The sequence below is a fragment of the Bos taurus genome, chromosome 13 (assembly GCF_002263795.3).
Source record: "Bos taurus isolate L1 Dominette 01449 registration number 42190680 breed Hereford chromosome 13, ARS-UCD2.0, whole genome shotgun sequence".
Classification (NCBI taxonomy): Eukaryota; Metazoa; Chordata; class Mammalia; order Artiodactyla; family Bovidae; genus Bos; species Bos taurus.
The window spans coordinates 26,851,678-26,867,968 of NC_037340.1; positions in this window are offsets into that span (position 1 = coordinate 26,851,678).

Consider the following 16,291-nt stretch of genomic DNA (forward strand, 5'->3'; position numbering starts at 1 on the left):
AAAAATTAGACAAAAATTCTTTTCTAATAAATAATACTTATATGTGCTGTACTGTGTAAATGCTAAGTCACTTAAGTTGTATCTCTTTGTGACCCTATGGACTATAGCCTGCGGGGCTCCTCTGTCCACGGGCTTCTCAAAGCAAGAATGCTAGAGTGGGTGGCTACGCCCTCCTCCAGGGGATCTGTCCAACCCAGGGATCAAACCTGCATCTCCTGCAATGGCAGGCAGATTCTTTACTACTAGTGCCAACTGGGAAGCCTGATACTTATATATCAGATCAGATCAGTCGCTCAGTCGTGTCTGACTCTTTGTGACCCCATGAATCGCAGCATTCCAGGCCTCCCTATCCATCACCAACTCCCAGAGTTCACTCAGACACATCCATCGAGTCAGTGATGCCATCCAGCCATCTCATCCTCTGTCATCCCCTTCTCTTCTTGTTCCCAATCCCTCCCAGCATCAGAGTCTTTTCCAATGAGTCAACTCTTCGCATGAGGTGGCCAAAGTACTGGAGTTTCAGCTTTAGCATCATTCCTTCCAAAGAAATCTTCAGAATGGACTGGTTGGATGTCCTTGCAGTCCAAGGGACTCTCAAGAGTCTTCTCCAACACCACAGTTCAAAAGCATCAATTCTTCGGCGCTCAGCCTTCTTCACAGTCCAACTCTCACATCCATACAGGAAAAACCATAGCCTTGACTAGACGGACCTTTGTTGGCAAAGTAATGTCTCTGCTTTTGAATATGCTGTCTAGGTTGGTCATAACTTTCCTTCCAAGGAGTAAGCGTCTTTTAACTTCATGGCTGCAGTCACCATCTGTAGTGATTTTGGAGCCCAGAAAAATAAAGTCTGACACTGTTTCCACTGTTTCCCCATCTATTTCCCATGAAGTGATGGGACCGGATGCCATGATCTTCGTTTTCTGAATGTTGAGCTTTAAGCCAACTTTTTCACTCTCCACTTTCACTTTCATCAAGAGGCTTTTGAGTTCCTCTTCACTTTCTGCCATAAGGCTGGTGTCATCTGCATATCTGAGGTTATTGATATTTCTCCTGGCAATCTTCATTCCAGCTTGTGTTTTTTCCAGTCCAGCGTTTTTCATGATGTACTCTGCATATAAGTTAAATAAACAAGGTGACAATATACAGCCTTGATGAACTCCTTTTCCTATTTGGAACCAGTCTGTTGTTCCATGTCCAGTTCTAACTGTTGCTTCCTGACCTGCATACAGATTTCTCAAGAGGCAAATCAGGTGGTCTGGTATTCCCATCTCTTGAAGAATCTTCCACAGTTTATTGTGATCCACACAGTCAAAGGCTTTGGCATAGTCAATAAAGCAGAAATAGATGTTTTTCTGGAACTCTCTTGCCTTTTCCATGATCCAGCGGATGTTGGCAATTTGATCTCTGGTTCCTCTGCCTTTTCTAAAACCAGCTTGAACATCAGGAAGTTCATGGTTCACGTATTGCTGAAGCCTGGCTTGGAGAATTTTGAGCATTACTTTACTAGTGTGTGAGATGAGTGCAATTGTGCGGTACTTTGAGCATTCTTTGGCATTGCCTTTCTTTGGGATTGGAATGAAAACTGACCTTTTCCAGTCCTGTGGCCACTGCTGAGTTCTCCAAATTTTCTGGCATATTGAGTGCAGCACTTTCACAGCATCATCTTTCAGGATTTGGAATAGTTCAACTGGAATTCCATCACCTCCACTAGCTTTGTTCGTAGTGATGCTTTCTAAGGCCCACTTGACTTCACATTCCAGGATGTCTGGCTCTAGGTCAGTGATCACACCATCATGATTATCTGGGTTGTGAAGATCTTTTTTGTAGAGTTCTTCTGTCTATTCTTGCCATCTCTTCTTAATATTTTCTGCTTCTGTTAGGTCCATACCATTTCTGTCCTTTATCGAGCTCATCTTTGCATGAAATGTTCCCTTGGTATCTCTGATTTTCTTGAAGAGATCCCTAGTCTTTCCCATTCTGTTGTTTTCCTCTATTTCTTTGCATTGATTGCTGAAGAAGGCTTTCTTATCTCTTCTTGCTATTCTTTGGAACTCTGCATTCAGATGTTTATATCTTTCTTTTTCTCCTTTGCTTTTCGCTTCTCTTCTTTTCACAGCTATTTGTAAGGCCTCCCCAGACAGACATTTTGCTTTTTTGCATTTCTTTTCCATGGGGATGGTCTTGATCCCTGTCTCCTGTACAATGTCACGAACCTCATTCCATAGTTCATCAGGCACTCTATCTATCAGATCTAGGCCCTTAAATCTATTTCTCACTTCCACTGTATAATTTGATTTAGGGATTTGATTAAGGTCATACCTGAATGGTCTAGTGGTTTTCCCTACTTTCTTCAATGTAAGTCTGAATTTGGCAATAAGGAGTTCATGGTCTGAGCCACAGTCAGCTCCTGGTCTTGTTTTTGCTGACTGTATAGAGCTTCTCCATCTTTGGCTGCAAAGAATATAATCAATCTGATTTCGGTGTTGACCATCTGGTGATGTCCATGTATAGAGTCTTCTCTTGTGTTGTTGGAAGAGGGTGTTTGTTATGACCAGTGCATTTTCTTGGCAAAACTCTATTAGTCTTTGCCCTGCTTCATTCCGTATTCCAAGGCCAAATTTGCCTATTACTCCAGGTGTTTCTTGACTTCCTACTTTTGCATTCCAGTCCCCTATAAGGAAAAGGACATCTTTTTGGGGTGTTAGTTCTAAAAAGTCTTGTAGGTCTTCATAGAACCGTTCAACTTCAGCTTCTTCAGCGTTACTGGTTGGGGCATAGACTTGGATTACTGTGATATTGAATGGTTTGCCTTGGAAACGAACAGAGATCATTCTGTCATTTTTGAGATTGCATCCAAGTACTGCATTTCAGACTCTTTTGTTGACCATGATGGCCACTCCATTTCTTCTGAGGGATTCCTGCCTGCAGTAGTAGATATAATGGTCATCTGAGTTAAATTCACCCATTCTAGTCTATTTCATTTCACTGATTCCTAGAATGTCAACATTCACTCTTGCCATCTCTTGTTTGACCACTTCCAATTTGCCTTGATTCATGGACCTGACATTCCAGGTTCCTATGCAATATTGCTCTTTACAGCATCAGACCTTGCTTCTATCACCAGTCACATCCACAGCTGGGTATTGTTTTTGCTTTGGCTCCATCCCTTCATTCTTTCTGGAGTTATTTCTCCACTGATCTCCAGTAGCATATTGGGCACCTACTGACCTGGGGAATACTTATATATAGTCATATACTTATATATAGTCATCTTATATCAATGAAGTCATTATATTCATATAATGTGTATATATTATAAAATGTATATTATGTGTAATTATATTCACATAATGTGTATGTTTTATGTGGTAAAGCATGAAAGAAGAGGTCCATGAAGGCAAAAGTTCCTAGCCCTTGAGTCTTATTGATTCTTTCATCGTGTTTATGACTTTTCTTTTCATTTTGCTTCATTGTGATCAATTTAATTTGGTCCCACATTGCTCAAGTCTGTGTGCTGCTGTTGAAACCCTAGGGTAATGGCTCAGCCAGACAGAAAGTCCTCCATAATTGCCATAACCCTCAGAACTAAGCAAGAGTAGAAAGAACACTGCTTTTGAAATCAAGGAAACTAGTGGTCTTGATAAATCTGTGTCTTGTACACTTTCTTCTAAATTGGTTTAATATTCATTCATTCAATCTTTCATACAGTGTGGTTGTACTTTCTGGAGAAGGAAAGGGCAACCACTCGAGTACTCTTGCCTGGGAAATCTCATGGACAGGGGAGCCTGGCAGGCTACACAGTCCACCGAGTCACAAACAGTAGGACACGACTGAGTAACAGAGCGTGCACAGTGTGGTTGTGGGAACGGAAATAATGGAACTGAAGTAACCATGCCAATCATAAGTGCCACCTTGTCACTTCCTTTGTGTGGCTTCATGATTGACTTCCAGCTCTCTTCCCCTTCTTGCACCCTGTGCCCCGCAGACCCCCACATACTGACCTCTTCTGGCCTGGGTCACACTGATGTCCACAGCTCTGCTCTTAGCAGCCCCATTGCAGAGCTGTTCTTTACAGCCACCTCTCATTCTGAAATGCATTGCTGATTCTGTGTGTGTTTTTCCAACCAGTTTCATACTCCTTAAAGACAGATTTTTTTCTCTTTGTTTATCCGATGGAGTCTGGAGCAGCGTCTTGCATCTGTTTCATGTAATTGCTTGATTCCCATGACTTTGTCTGTGCTGTTCCTCCAACCCCAGTTTCTCCTCCTTCCCGACCACTTCTCTGTAGCCCACTTATCTTTCTGAGTCTCACTCAAGGCCTGAATTCTTCATAAAGCGTTTCCACCACAGCACCCCTGGGACTTCTTTCTCCGCTGAACTTCAGTTGCACTTCCTGAATAGTTTAGCACCTGGTTGCACAGCTAGAGCCTTTCTAGAAGTGAAAGAAGAGAATGTGCTTAGGTAAAAGCATGGTCCACCTTGTAAAGTGATTAAAAACATTTTGGATTGGCGTAGGTTGAGCCCATTTTATGATTAGGAATGACCGATGGAAGATGATTAAGAAATGCAACATAAAAAAGAGCTAAGTGACCCTCATGCAGAATAAAATAGTAGCTTTTGTTGCTGTAGAGAGTAAAGCAGCTCAGGATTTAAATTAAAAATGTAGGCCCCCCGAGATCCCAATCCAGCCTTAAAAAAGCTGACTACAACAACATTCTCCATAATCCCCAAGCGGTAACCTAACTCTGCTCCAGGAACTAGGAGCTGGCCTGACACCTCCTTTCCTGCCTAATTGCTATGATTAATTTTTGCACTTGTAACACAATCCTTGACTCTGCACTATAACAGGGACCCAAAAGTCTCAAAGCTGTTCAATTCCTGAGTAACTAAAGGAATTCACGAGTGACCGGCAGGAGCAGGAATAGCCTTTCCGAAGAGTGACGGGCTGTTTGGGTTGAGATGTTTCTGGATTCCTGTTGGTATAGGTATGGTGTGTGAATTCTTTCTGTGGTACGAGGGAAATATCTAATGACAGCCAATTGCTTATTTTGGATCGTTTGGAACCTGGTTTTAACATTAGGGGGAAAAAACACACCAGCTTGGCTCAGTAAAGAGCCAGACAAGGCATTTCATTGCGTCTGGTCTTGGTTGGGAGAGCCATGGGCCCCTGGCCTGAGGAGCAGTGATGGGGAAACTGCACAGAGTGGGTTCTCCCGGGCTGACGTGTGCCTGGGGACCAGAAACTATGAAACACTAGTGGGAACGCTTGGGGGAGGGGCTGCAGATGGGGGTGCAGTTGAACAGCTAGTGCCTGATACAATTGTAGATGGCAGTTCGGGGACACTTGGATATTGTTAAGTAGCAAGGCAGGGCATTTGGGTAAATGGCCAATGCGGAGGAGACATAGATATACATATATGCTTCCCCCGACATAAATACTCTTTGAAAGAATCCATCCTCCCCTCTCTGCCATCCTCTCCAGCTCTCTGCCCTTTCTCTCAATCCATTTGATTGACACACAAACCAGAAACCCAGAGAAATTTCTAAGTATCTCCTAATGGATTTTAGAATTGGGGGTGGAGGAGCGGGAAGGACAAAATAATGGCCCTATGTCTAGGAGAACTATGCTGTGGCTGTAAGTCAGAGTTGTGCCCATGAACATTGAGGGCTAAAGCCTGCAGCTGAAAGGTGAAGGTAGCCTTACTGGGTGCAGGTGGTTAGTGGAAAGGGGTTGACAGGTCTTCTTCGGTGCCTCCTGGCCTCTGTGAACCAGTAGCCTTGGGATCCTCATGGTTTTTTAGGCTCTGTCACTTGGTCCTAACACGGCAGCCACATAAAACAGAGACCTGGGTGTGGGGAAATCTTCCTTTGAGGATCCAACTATTTCAGGAGATGACACTTTCTGCTGTGATTATGCTAGGCTGCACTCTGCAAGGAAGCCAGGATTAAAGGCAAGGTATCCACCTTTAAGGGGCTTCCCAGGAAGCTCAGTGGTAAAAAATCCATTTGCCAATGCAAGAGATGTGGGTTCAATCCCTGGATCAGGAAGACCCCTTGGAGGAGGAAATGGCAACCCACTCCAGTATTTTTGTCTGGGAAATCCCATGGACAGAGGAGCCTGGTGGGCTACAATCCATGGGGTTGCAAAGAGTCGGACATGACTTAACGACTAAACAAAAACAATCCATCTTCAAACCACAGCAGAAGATAAAAACCCCAGACCTCCTCTCCATCTCCACCCCCAATAAACCAGTTTATTCTGACTCAGTTTCCTTTTTCTTTTCTTTAACTTTGGACCAGCAGTTGCTTTGTGAATTTGGAACACTGCCAAACTTGACTTCTATTTGGCAATGCTCAATAATAACAGGCAAGCAGAGATCTCCCTAAGAAGGAAAAAAACATGGAAAAAGTATGCAGTTATACTTTTCTGATTAATTTTTGAAGTGACTGCATTTTTCTGCTAAAGAATTATTACAAGAAATGAGGAATTCCATGAACTCGATGAATAGCTTGCTAGTGAAGAAAGCCGAATCAGTGTCACAGAAAGCGAACTTGAAGAATCATTAGAAAACAGAAAGGAAAAAGATAAAAAGATGAAACTATAAGTGAAAACAATAATTATGGAGGGTTTGTATCAGGATGCAGTCGGTTCAAGAGCAATAGGCTTGCTAATAGAACAGGACAAATTTATATAAATAATAAGAAAACACCAGATAAATTAGGAGTTTGGGATTAACACATACACACTATTATATATAAAACAATAAACAAGAAGGAACTACTGTATAGCACAGGGAACTATATTCAGTATTGTATAATCGTCTATCACGGAAAAGAATATGGAATACATATACAATTGAATCACTTTGATGTATACCTGAAACTAACACAGCACTGTAAATTAACTACACTTCAATTTAAAAAATTACATTAAAAAAGAAAACACTGAAGAAAGTTTTCTTGATCTAAAGGAATCCTTCAATGAAAATATTTGTATACCTGTGGTGGATTCATTTTGATTTTTGGCAAAACTAATACAATTATGTAAAGTTTAAATATAAAAAAAAAATTAAAAAAAAAAGAAAATATTTAAAATGATCAAGGTAAAATTAATGCAGACATGATATCACTTAACACATGAAATCTAAAATATGACACAAATGAACGTATCTATGAAACAATCCTGGACACAGAGAACAGATGGGTGGTTGCCAAGGGGGAGGGGTTTGGGGGAGGATGGAGTGAGTGGTTGGGGTTAGCAGATGTAAGCTTTTATGTATAGAATGGATAAACAACAAGGTCCTACTGTAGAGCACAGAGAACTACATTCAATACCCTATGCTAATCATAACGAAGAAGAATATACAGAAAATGTAACATTAAGGCAGACCCATTCCCAGAGATCATCCTGACTATGTTAAACACTGAAGACAAAGGAAAACATCCTGCAAGCATTTAGGAAAGAAAGTTATGAGGCCATGAGGATATTCATAGATATGCGTTTAAAACAGTAAATACTAGAAGATAGCTTGGGTCTTTAGAAACTGATCATCGCCCCCTGCATTCACTCTCCCTTTCAAAAACAAAAATCTTTGATTTTGGCTGGACCCCTGGCCTCCCACGGCCTTGCTCCTACTCAGGCATCGCTATGATACAGTGTGGGACAGCGGGACGGGATCACACGTGATGTGTCAAGTCAGCCTCTTCAAGGTGAGGCTACTTGGTGGGGTTTTCTTGTTCCTGCCCTCAGAGTGGAAGGTCACCCCCGGATGTTCAGGAGGCAGCCAGTTCCTGAGGAGGTGGTGGACTGGGCACTCGTGGGGCTTAGGTGTTTCAGTGACCCTGGGCCATGAAGCTTTATAGCAAGTCCCGATTTCCTTCTTGGAGAAGGGAATGGCACCCCACTCCAGTACTCTTGCCTGGAAAATCCCATGGACGGAGGAGCCTGGTTGGCTGCAGTCCATGGGGTTGCTAAGAGTCGGACACGACTGAGTGACTTAACTTTCACTATTCATTTTCATGCATTGGAGAAGGAAATGACAACCCATTCCAGTGTTCTTGCCTGGAGAATCCCAGGGACGGGGGAGCCTGGTGGGCTGCTGTCTATGGGATCGCACAGAGTCAGACATGACTGAAGCGACTTAGCACCACCAGCAGCAGCAGCAGATTTCCTTCTTTGGACTGTTACATGTGCCGCATAGGACACAAGCCAGCTTCCTTGGGCTCTAACCTGTAGATACCAGTAGTGACACCCCACCTCCCCAGGGTTATGACAATAAGGAGTATCTCCAGTATCTCCTTAGACTTTGTCTAAGGTCCTCTGGGGCGTGCAATTACCCTGATTGAGAACCACTGGTATAGACAAGGGACGATGAAAGCTAGAAAGAATCCCTTGGAGTTGGAAGAAAGCATGGGTGTGAGAACTCAAAAAATTGGGTCAATTTACAAATTAAATGGACTTCCCAGGTGGTACTAGTGGTAAAGAACCCGATTGCCAAAGAAGGAGACATAAGAGATGTGGGCTCAGTTCCTGGGTCAGGAAGATCCCCTAGAGGAGGGCATGGCAACCCATTCTAGTATTATTGCCTGGAGAATCCTATGGACAGAGGAGCTTGGTGGGCTACAGGCCATATGGTTGCAAAAGAGTCTGACACGACAAGTGACTTAGCTGCTGCTACTGCTGCTAAGTCACTTCAGTCGTGTCGGAGTCTGCAACCCCATAGACGGCAGCCCACCAGGCTTCCCCGTCCCTGGGATTCTCTGAGCAAGAACACTGGAGTGGGTTGCCATTTCCTTCTCCAATGCATAAAAGTGAAAAGTGAAAGTGAAGACGCTCAGTCGTGTCCAACTCTTAGCAACCCCATGGACTGCAGCCTACCAGGCTCCTTTGTCTATGGGATTTTCCAGGCAAGAGTGCTGGAGTGGGGTGCCATTGCCTTCTCCAAGTGACTTCCCACATATGCACAAACTAAATATGAAGAACATTAAATCTAGAGAAACAGGAGGATCCTGAGTTAGGGTTGTTAAATCTCTAACTGCAAAGAAATATTTTGTCTATAGTTGGTACTGGAGCATCCTTTAAGGAGCAATAGAAGGTCTTTAAGGGCCAAGTGGATTGCTCATTCTGTATACAATTTCCGTATTTGTGAAGGGAGGGAAGGAGTTAAGCGATTGGCGAGAGAAGTCATAATTCTAAACGTTCATTTGCTTGATTGCTGGCCCTCTTAATAATACTCTTTTTCCATTTAATGTTGCCAAGTGAAACTGAGTATTCTTTATAGACTCATAATACCTAAGCTTGGGTCTTTTTTCAGTTCAGGTGCTATTAATATTTCTCCAGGGCCCATCAATATGGTCAGTCAGATCAGCTATTAATGTATGCATCAATCACAAAATGGTCATTTTAGGTTGATTGTGCAGGATTCGATGGATCACTTACTATCATAATAGCCGAGCAAATTAAATCAAGGATCAAAGTTTCATTATATGGAGTCATGAAGATTCGAGTTTCTCCCCCTTCTGGTTTCCTTTCCTAACTCTCTTGTTCTCAACCTCCATTCACTTATTTTCCTCTTCTTTAAATAATAATATTATTATTTTATGGATTCTAAGGAAAAGGCAAGGAGTAGAGTAGTTAACATAGTGAGAGGGTAACAGTTTTGACAGAAATTAAGATGGATTTGCAATATTTTAAACAAACAAAGGGCTTCCCAGGTGGCACAGTGGTAAAAATTCTGCTGCCAGTGCAGGAGATACAAGAGATGAGGGTTCAATTCCTGGGTCTGGAAGATCCCTTGGAGGAGGAAATGGCACTCAACTCCAGTATTCTTGCCTGGGAAATTCCCTGGACAGAGGAGCCTGACGGTCCATAGTCCATGGGGTTGCAAGGAGTCGGACACAACTGGGCAACTGAGCACACACACAATACAAACAAAACCCTGCTGGAAATATAATCATTGGTCTCTTATGAAGGGAGTTCTTTCTGTATTAGAAGGAGATGACAAATTCTTGCTGCTCTTAGTATTTGTCTTCCGTAAATCTTATATTTGTCAGCCTGTGCTCTTATTACAGACTTTTCTCTTCATGTGCTTAGACTAACTGCTAAAGCAATCTGAATAATCTTGTGATTATTGCTCAGTTTGTTGCTCAAAATCTTGTGATTTTTCTCCGTTTCTGTGCCTTGTTTTACAGTATTTCCTGTAATTAGAATCCACAAAGTGCCTGCTTTTTGCAGTTCCTACTGAACTTTTATTCAAACTCACAAGTATCAAAATTCAACAGTATCAATCTGATTTTGCTCTGTGGCCATTCAGATGGTTTTAAAATAAAAGGCAAGGTGGAAAAATGAACGTAATGCTACATTTATTATGACAACATTGAAAGAGAATGTTGAAAAGGAAGCAGGAAGTTTGAAAAACTCTTGATTATGTTTCCATAAATATTTGCTCTGAAGATGCAGTGAATTCTAATATGCAGAAGCTATTAAGATAAACCTTTTTTTTTTCTTCCTCAGGAGTTTTGCAAAAATTCTAACTACATTTTTCTTCTCTCCATTCAGTATTATACATCTGCATGTTTTGAGGCTACATATTTAATAATTGTGTAGAAGTAGAAAACTATAGGCACAGTTTTATGCCATGAACCACAGGTCTTGTACATATAAAGTTGCTGATGGAATTAGAAACACAATGGAATCAGTGTATTAACCCCATTTACTGCACCCGGATGATTTTTGAAGGAAGTGGTCCAGACTTCACAAAGTCTTGTGAAAAACAAGAATATATTTCAGTTTGTAAGATAAAAATGAACCTTCATGCATATTTGCATTTATTTTGCTTAAGGGGATGGAATTGTGCTTTCAAAGATACATTGAGAATCTTTTCTAACAATCAAATTCTTAACATATAGACCAAGGGCAAGACTTTACTCAGAAAAAAGTGTACATTATACAAACAACTTGGTCAAATTAAGCAAGGTCCTATAACCTTGTTTAATTTTTTCCCCTCAGTTAAAATCCAGTAGTTAAAAGTGTTCTGGAGATCACAGCTAGGCATTTTCTCTGACAGACGAACATCTTTCCAAGAATGAAAAGTTCATTGTGGAGTTGAGTCGTGTCCACCTCTTTGCAACCCCATGGACTGCAGCTAGGCTCCCCTGTCCTTCACTGTCTTCCTGCAGTTTGCTCAAATTCATGTCCATTGAACTGGACATGAATCTTGTCCTCTGTCATTCCCTTTTCCTCCTGCCTTCAATCTTTCCCAGCATCAGTCTTTTCCAACGAGTCGGCTCTTCGCATCAGGTGGTCAAAGTATTGTAGAAGGAAGATCCCAAATCACAGATCTGTCCTGGTGATACAGAATCCAAGTTCATTCTTAAGAAAGTGGGTGAACTTCCTCTGCCTCCATGGGCATCGCATACTGATCTACTTAAAAAAAAATGTATATATATTTTTAATGTGGACCATTTTTAAAGTCTTTATTGAATTTGTTACAGCACTGTCTCTGGTTCATGTTTTGTTTTTTTTGGCTATGAGGTATGTGGGATCTTAATTCCCGGACCAGGGATTGAACCCAAACTCCCTGCACTGGAAGCCAAAGACTTAGCCTTTGCTAGACGACCAGCAAAGTCCTCCTGACCTATTCTTTAAAAGTGGGATGAAGATGGCAAATTAGGGGAACTTCTATGGGTGGTGAGGTACTTAAGATCTTTTGCCCCAAATGGTAGACCAAAAAGATACAGATCTTTTTGCTTACAATCTTTGTTCTTTCCTTGAGCTTGTATTGTTGCTACAAATTAATTTCTTTCCCTGTCAGGATTCCTTTTGGAACCTAAGTTCCAAAGCAAACATAAGTTCTCTGCTATTTTCCCCCCTCAATCAGTCTCACTCTTGAATTTTTCAGAAATGGATATGACTATCATTTTCTTTTTCAGCCTTAGGAAAGAGGCATAAGCTAGTTGAATAATGACAGGTTAGTAGAAAATCTATGTCTTACTGTTGCTAAAGCGATAAACAGTTTGTGGCAAAATGTGGTTAGAATCAGCATTGTGGCATAAGATAGATTTTGTAGACTCAGAAAAAAAGATCCTTGTGTCTAGCTTTGAATCCAAGCTTCTGGTTAAATGGGTGAGGGAAAAGAAAATGGACTTTTCTATTTGTTCACTCAGTTGCATCTCTGAGCTTTGCCTGGTCCAGGACATCTCCCTCTCAGCCCACCTTCAACCTTGGTGTACTTGGTTCTTTGTGTCCTTACCTGTACTCCTAAAGCTCTACCTGTTTCACATAACTTTCATCAATCAACTGGATAAAATTTAATGCATTTGGATAACCCTCTCCCCTTCACTCCTCTTCAACTCTTAGTTTTGATACAGGGATAGAATAAAAGGAGGAATAATACACTTATTTTGCTCTGAAGAATTTTCATTCACCCTAGTGCTTCAGAAATGTTTAAAGCCACTTGTGCCTGTCCTGCTTGGAATGTGCTGTGCTGTCACTTCAGTCGTGTCTGATTCTTTGTGACTCTATGGACTGTGGCCTGCCAGGCTCCCCCGTCCCTTGGATTCTCCAGGCAAGAACACTGGAGTGGGTTGTCATTTCCTTCTCCAATGCATGAAAGTGAAAAGTGAAAGTGAAGTCGCCCAGTTATGTCTGACTCTTAGTGACCCCATGGACAGCAGCCCACCAGGCTCCTCTGTCCATGGGATTCTTCAGGCAAGAGTACTGGAGTGGGTTGCCGTGCCCTCCTTCAGGGGATCTTCCCGACCCAGGGATCGAACCTGCCTCTCTTAGGTCTCTGCATCGGCCAGGGGGGACGTTCTTCACCACTAATGCCACCTGGAAAACCCTCTGCTTGGAATACAGTCTCACAAAAACTGAGGAAAATGTCCTTGAATGTTTCAGCTCAATTTTCAAAATGAATTTTCTTCAAAATGAATGACCTGAACTCCTTATTCAATTTGTTTGCCTTATTCAATTTTCATCTACATATAAACTAGGGTATAGAGAAAAGATTCTTTTTTTTCCCCATGCAATCATAAAACAGAAAACACTGGACAGGGTGTGAATAAATAATAAGCACTGCAAGTATTGCTATAGCTTGAGAATCTTCGATGGGTCAGTGCTACCAAAATTGGAGGATTGGTTTTAGATTCCACCTTGAAGCAAGTCTTCTCTGTAGAAAGATGTTAACCACCCCACACCATGATCCCTCTACCAGCTCCATCCCCTGCCAATTACTGCTGAGTAGAATCTTATTTGATGGATGGGACATGGACACATCAACATTAGTTCTCCACCTAGAGAGACACTCAGCTGCAACAACATGGGCTTAGAATTTTGCAGGGGTATCAGAGGAGACTAGTCAATCCTAAAGGAAATAAACTGTGAATATTCATTGGAAGGACTGAGGATGAAGCTGAGACTCCAATACTTTGGCAACTGGATGCAAAGTGTGGACTCATTAGAAAAGACCCTGGTGCTGGGAGAGAGTGAAGGCAAAAGGAGAAGGGGGTGTCAGAGGCTGAGATGGTTGGGTAGCATCACCGACTCCATAGACATGAATTTGAGCAAATTCTAGGAGATAGTGGAGGACAGAGGAGCCTGATGTGCAGCAGTCTGTGGGGTCATAAAAAGTCAGACAAAACTTAGCAACTGAACAACAACAAACAATCAGAGGAGAGTGGAGGCTCCTGTAGAAAATCTGAAATGATGCCATCAAGCCCACATGGAGCTCGGGCACCTGTCCAGCCCAAGATCATGTACCAGGCTGCCTGAATCAAGAAGCAGCTATTTTAGAGACATCATAGAACATGGACTCATTTCTCACTCACTCTGGAGAGATCTCACAGGCTCTTTCCAGAGAGAACTAGAAACAGATGTCAAACCCACTATAGACTCTTTAGGGTACATTGGCTATAACTGACATAGAGTGCTTTCTCTAGAACCACGATTCCTGAATATGAGTTCCCCCAGGGACAGGGGAGCCTGGTGGGCTGCTGTCCATGGGGTCGCACAGAGTTGAACACGACTGAAGTGACTTAGCAGTAGCAGCAGTTCTTAACAAATTTGTGTTGCTTCAAAAGTCCTTCACAAACATCTTAGGGATTTCCCTGGTGGTACAGTAGTTAGGACTTGGCACTTTGACTGCTTGGGCCTGGGGTTCAATCCCTGGTTGGGAAACTAAGACCCTGCAAGCTGCATTGTTGTTGCGGTGGTTGCGGTAGTCACTCAGTCATGTCTGACTCTTTGCAATCCCATGGACTGTAGCGTGCCAGTCTCTTCTGTCCATGGGATTCTCCAGGCAAGAATATTGGAGTGGGTTGCCATTTCCTTCTCAAGGGGAACTTTCTGACCCAGGAATCGAACCCAGGTCTCCTGCATTTCGGGAAGACTCTTGACTGTCTGAGGCACCAGGAAAGCCCCTGTCATTAGCCACAGCAACAGATAGTTCCTTTCAGTAGCAGAGCCGACTAGAAGTTTCTTACTGAGGGAACTGTTCCATGTAGGTGCTTCTGGCCAGCAAAGACTTCCAGGGCCCCGATGCCTTCCATCTGTGGGTCTGTCCTGCCCTAGGGTTTCAAGGTCCCTGCACTGAAATGCCAGGTGGGGAAGCAATGCTTTCCCTTACTGGTCACTTTGGGTGACCTTTCATCACCCAGTGTTGTTGTTCAGTCATCCAGTTGTGTGCAACTCTTTGTTACCCCACAGACTGCAGCACGCCAGGCCTCCCTGTCTCTCACCATCTCCTGGAGTTTGCCCACATTTATGACCATTGCATCAGTGATGCCATCCAGCCATATCCTCTGACTGCCCTCTTCTCCTTCTGCCCTCAATCTTTCCCAATCATCACCCAAAACAGCCTCAGAAAGTACCTCTGGGCTCATCAGATTTGTTTTCCTAGTTGAGAGAATGCCTATGTCTTTGATTGAGTTGCTTTCACAAAATACCGCAGTCCAGGTGCCTCCTAAACAACAGAAATTTATTTTTCGTAATTGTGGAGGCTGGAGCTCTGAGATCAGAGTGCTAGCCTAGTGGGGTGAGGGCCCTCTTCTCTGTAGCAGACTTTCCCACTTGTGGTGGCAGGGAGCTGGGGAGCTCTCTGGAACCCCTTGTAGAAAAGCACTAATCCCATCCTAAAGTGAAGTTGCTCAGTCGTGTCTGACTCTTTGTGACACCATGAACTGTAGCCGACTAGGCTCCTCTGTCCATGGAATTTTCCAGGCAAGAGTACTGGAGTGGGTTGCCATTTCCTTCTCCAAGGGATCTTCCAGACCCAGGGATCGAACCTGGATCTCCTGCATTGCAGGCAGATGCTTTACCATCTGAGCCATCAGGGAAGCCCAATCCTAAGGGAATCCCATCCTAAGGGCCTCCCAAAGGTCTCACCTCCTAAAACCATCATAATGGACCTTAGGATTTAACATGAATTTGGGGGCACACAAGCATTCAGACCACAGCAGCCTCTGAACCAATAGAGAAAATGACACGTGAAAGTCAGGCTGTTGAGGAAACCTCCAGGAAAGGTTTTCTTTCCCCTAACAAAGCCAGGAAGGAGTTATTTTTCCTTCTTTTCTCTAGACTGTTGTTCTTGGAGATGATGCCTGTCACTACTACCATCGAGGAATACAGCCAATACTTTTGTTGGTGTTCAGTTGCCAAGTGGTGTCTGACTCTTTGAGACCCCAAGGACTGCAGCGTGCCAGGCCTCCTTGTCCTTCACCATCTCTTGGAGTTTGTTCAGGTTCGTGGCCGTTGAGTCGGTGATGCCATCCAACTGTCTCATCCTCTGGAGGAGGGAATAGCAAACCACTCTAGTATTCTTGCCTTGAGAACACCAGGACCCGTACAAAGCAGAAACAGCCAAAGCTAAAGGTGGAAAAAATGTGGCAATGTAAAGCAACAGACAGTAGACATTATTGTTCAGCAGCTGGATCCACGTGGTAGCCTCCTTACTTCTGAAATTTTTTCTGACTGCACCACATCCAACATATGCAATCTTAGTTCCCAGGTCAGGAATCCAACCTATGCCCTCCAAAATGGAAGCTTGGATTTTTAACCACTGGACAGCCAGGGAGGTCCCTCCTCCCTCCCCTTCTTAAAAAAATATAATAATTAGCAAAATGCTTTATTGTTGTAGCTACTTTGTGTCAGATTTCTATTATTTCCCATCAAAGGAACCCTTTTAAGGAGTTTTTTCTCCATCAGTTCAGTTCAGTCCAGTCGTTCAGTCGTGTCCGACTCTTTGGGACCCCATGAACTGCAGCACGCCAGGCCTCCCTGTCCATTGGCCTC